Source organism: Biomphalaria glabrata, chromosome 1 (assembly GCF_947242115.1).
Source record: "Biomphalaria glabrata chromosome 1, xgBioGlab47.1, whole genome shotgun sequence".
In the NCBI taxonomy this organism is placed as follows: Eukaryota; Metazoa; Mollusca; class Gastropoda; family Planorbidae; genus Biomphalaria; species Biomphalaria glabrata.
Window position 1 is genome coordinate 78,518,959 of NC_074711.1, and position 5,123 is coordinate 78,524,081.

Here is a 5,123-nt window from a genome sequence, read left to right on the forward strand (position 1 = left end):
GCGTTTACGTCATTTTTAACAACATCTCATCGCATGGATGTTGATCTCCGTATCAACTCTCTTTTATTGTTGTAGCTAGTTGTCTATTTGTTTTTTCTAAATAAGTTTTAAGTCACAGAGTTAAAGTTTAATGCTTCGTCCGAATTGACGCTTTTCCTATGCTACAAACAGAAGCGCTCATATAATTTCCTTCTGCAATACTAAAACGTGCAAAAAACTCATCATGTATATATATGATATATCAGGTGCGTAGCTAGGAATTTTCCATCATTTGTGGGCCCCCGGGGGGGGGGGTGGCTTGACCTCTTTGGAGGCCCCTGCATTTCGCGTAATATTTAATCTAAAAAAACACTCATTTGTGGGGCCCCCCTCAAGTGGGGCCCAGGGGGATGTTCAATTTCCCCCCTCCTTCCCCACCCTAGCTACTCCTCTGAATGTCGTGTCTCTTATTGATGCTAAAATGTCTTTGCACCTAATGTACAATTACTTGTCCCATGTGGAAGGGGGGGTGTAAAACATAATGATGCAGGCTAGTTCACAGCTCGGGTGGCGACACACGGTCTCACAAGTCGTTTGATCCAACCGTGCTCACGATAAAGTGAAATGGCATGAGCATATTTGAATGTTTAGAGCTTCGTGGAGTCGCGTCAAGAATTTAAATCTGTGTTACGTGATCTGAGGTCTTTCTACAGTTGGAAATAAAGACTATAGTGGTTAGAATGTCCATATATTTCAAACACGCAGACGCACAACGTCTTTGTGGCTTAATGTCAGGTCATTTTAAAACTGGCATGATCATCTCAACCTAGAGATTTCCTCTTTGTTTATGTTTTGGGTTGGGGTTTTGTCACGTGTGTGTGTGTGTGCTTGTGTGTGTGTGTTTATGTATAATAAAGGTCTGTATTGTTGTAACCCTATTCGCAACGCAATAGGGTTAACTGTGTGTGATCAGCTGACATATGTGACTTAGGCCAGTAATACAGTTTAGTGTGCTATATCGAAGGGCAAGGGACAGTACTGGCATAAACTTTGCACGTTAATAGGACCCGGGTTATGGTCATCTGATCATAGGCCTGCGTGGACCAGAGACACAGTGTGTGTAAGACAGTGCAGTCAAAACAGGACAGCGAGTAGACTGGGACTGTAAGTCTGTCATGAAGTCGGTCCTGGTGGAGTCCTGAAGTGAATGTACGAGTCCAGGAAGAGATAGAGACAGTAGAGTTTATTCGTTTAGTACTTTGATGTACAGTATAGCATTTTTAGTGTTGATGTATTGCCAATTGTGTCATATTGGCTGTTCTAATTGACCATTATTAAAGCCACAGATTATTCGGAGCCTTGTCGTCAGGTTCTTGATGTGTTAGATTTGCTGTGTTGTGTTTAGCAGTGTTTACAGAAGGCCTGATTAGGAGAGATAAGCTTAACAGTATTTAAGAATTTCACCCCCTGAATAGCTCTACTCTATCCCTTGTCTAGTTTACCCGCAAACTTGGTATTGATTTGAAATCTTGGAATCATACGAATGTGTGTTGTTACGAATTAGCAGACTGATTAATGTTATAAAGTCTAAAGTAATCGAATCCTACTGTAGCAAATGACAATATCGTTGAGGGAATCGATCTATTGATAGCATTGAGAAACATGCTGCGCTGAACAGCAATGAACTTTTGAAACAATAAAATAAATAAATTACATCTAGCAATCGATACCAATTATAAATCTCCTTTAAATAACTTGTATTTTGCAAGCTTGTATTTTGTTTGTCTGTATGTTATTTTGAGGCAATTAAAAGTTCATTGGATAATATTGAGACTATTTGGAGGGTTTTAGAAGCAGAAAAAAACAAACTTGCATTGACTTAACTATAAGTCACGTGACGTGACGTATCAAGGTTGCATGACGTAAACAGAAGTTTCCCCGTTACAATCGATTATAAATATTTCGTATTTCTACTAAGTAGTGTAAAGAATGTGTGGTACGACAATGCTATTTTGACTTCCGTTTCTCGAATGTTCCTCAACTTTCTACTTTCAATTTGGTCATGCATAAAAGAGAAGACAAACTTGTTTGGGGGTTTGTTTCACTTCAAAGTTTGATAGTAAGTTATTTTTGGTTTTTGAAATTGAATTATATTGTGCATTCTAACTTTTGAATTGTGTGTGTGTGTGTATTAATTGTAAAGGAGCGCGGTGGCTGATAGATTAACAATTATTTGTCCGAAACGAGGAGTTTCAGGTTAGAATCTCGGTGAAAAAGGGAATTTAAATTTCGGGATTTTTAGGGAACCCCCTGAATCAAACCAACTCTAATGGGTACCTAACATTATTTGGGGAAAAGTGAAGGCGGTGGTCGTTGTGCTGGCCAATTGCTACCCTAGTTAACCGTCGGCCATAGAAATAGATGACTTCTACATCAAGGGGTAGTTTACTTTACTTTCGATTATGATTATCCCATTATTCGGTTATTTAAGAGGCTCCCCCCCCCCCACACCAATCCTAATTTTCCCGGCATTGATGTTTAGTCCCAAGACAAAGTGTTTAGAATTACGCACTTCTATTCATGATTCAACGCCTGCGTCACACTATACAATCAACAAGCAGTGTTAATTGAACTTGCTTCATCGCAGATAGATATAAGGTACTTTGACAACTACTTTGAGTATCCCTTAATAACTAAAATATGATTAGCAACCATTATAGACGAGGGATGCCTCGTAATTTTTTCACAATATTTATGTTAAAAATAATTGAGTCCAAAGTTATGCTCTTACAAAAAAAAAAGTAGTCCCCCGGTTGACAGCAGCAGATCTGTGGGTAACAGTAGGGTTAACTGGCGCTAACAGCGGGCTATCTAGTCTTGAAGCTAACGCGGAAAGTTTCTAATCAACAACCTTTTCATCGCCGCGCTAACAAAGTCCAACAATTTCGGTTAATATTGTGTCAATGGGGCGATAATTGTTCTCGCTGTCAAGTACAGAGTGCCCGCCAATCCAGTGACCTCCCTTTCTCTCCCCCCCCCCTCCCCCTTTGCCTTCCCCATCTCCTATCCCCTACAGACTCTTGGTGGTTACAGCGCTCACGGGCCCAACCGTGGACTAATTGCCAATATTGTGGTCCCCGGCTCTGACTGTGATTGCCCCATCCAGTGTGAGTAGTGAAAACAAGGGGGCACACAATGGGACGCCCTGAGGTGCCCATTACTCAAAGAATAATTTATTTGTTTGTGCGTTTGGTGTGTGTAATATTTCCGTGTAATATGAATACATTTCTGTTGTAACAAAACGAATACGCAGTCTATACGTAGTGTAAGCAACAGGAAGTTAGAGGATTGTGGGCCGGGTGAAGCACCAAATATTCATTTCGACACCAAACAGTTCACTAGGATGTCATGTGACATACACAACGATCGACCGCCTTTACATGTCTAGGTTCCAAGACCTCTTTTGAAACATATTTATTGAACTATTTATACATTGATATAGTTCTGATAGTATATCACTATCGGTCGAAAGCAAGAAGATGTACTAGTGGATGGTCGACTTGCTAACATCATCCTCCCCCACCCAACAGAACATTCTGGACAATTTAAGGTAAATCAATATTTATCTGTCTTTTTGAATGAATTCTCTTAGTTTTTAAAGAGATTTGACCTCAAAGAGCTTTAAGTATGAAAAAAAGACTACATAAAAACAGAAAAAACATTTAAAAAAAAAAAAAAAGCTTATATTAAGTGTAGTATCCCCCAATAGAAAGAAAACTATATGGAGAGCTCCCAGATTTGGAAACCACTGCGCAGTTCATCTCATGTATTGGTCTAGTCATATGAACACTCCAACATAAAAATAAGAACGATGAAGAAGAAGTGTGGTATCGATAAGTTTGGAACAATAATATATTTAAATTTGTGATAGATCTAGACTAACAACAATAAATCAGAGCGATTACAATAATTTTAACATTTGTCTGTCTGCCTGTCTGTCTCTGCTTATCTCGCACTCTTTTTCTTTCTCTCTCTCATTCTTTCTCTCTATGTTTGTCTTATTATTTAAAGCAATTATGCTTAACCGTCCTCATGGTTGTTTACCTGTCGTCTGTCTCAAGACGTAAAGCTAATGTCCGTGTTCATTCCCGTCGATACAATCGTCATCACAGTGAAATAAAAAAAAAAAAGAGAAACAGAAAAATATCGTGACATGAGACTACAGAAACACAGAGACATGAGAGAAAGAGAGAGAGAGAAAGATAGAGGGAAATAGAGAGAGAGAGAGAGAGAGAAAGAAAGAGAGAAAAAAAAGAAAAAAAGAGAACGGAGACAAGGAAAAGAAAGAGAAAAATGTAGTCATGAAGATAAAGATTATATGTAACCCCCCCCCCCCCCCCAAAACACACACACAGAGCAACTCGGAAAGCTTTAAGAAGAACAAATGTAAACCAAATGGCGGACGAAAGTACAAAACTCTACTATAGTCTCTAGACACGGTAGGATCACATATATGATAGAAACAAACACTGAAAATAAAGACAACGTTTGACTGACTAAAACAAAAACAGAACAACCTCAAGCTCAGAAAAACACAAACGTCAATGGAAGGATATAAAGACAAAGAGAGAGAAGAAAAAAGTAAGACAAAATTGAAGGAAGGGATAAAAGGAAGAGAGAAAGAAAGGAAGGTTGAAGCGTGAAAGAAAAAAACTCTAGACAAACAGAACGTATTGCCATGAACTATGTTATTAGCTCCCCTTAACTCAATCAATCGCCGAGAAATTTACCGCTGATTTCGTTTGAATTCCCAGCCTGCCATTGTCAAGCCCACCCCGACCATTCTGGAGGACCTGTTGAGCCAGTTGAATCGAGGAGACTGCCCCGCCCCCTATTTCCCCCCCCCCCCTCCCTAAGACTCGACTGTAATCATCGTACCGGAAGCAACGAGCCCCCTTTTCTCCTCTAATCCCGCAGCCAACCGGTCACCCGACACTATTATTGGGTAACGCTTCTCGTTTTTCCACCCAGCCAATGGGAACAGGCCTCGGTGACTACTTCTGCTTGTCGAGTGATGGCCGCTAAGCGCTTGATTGATTGATTTCTTGAAGTCGTCTGAGGTCTTGTAGGGAGTAATGGGGCAA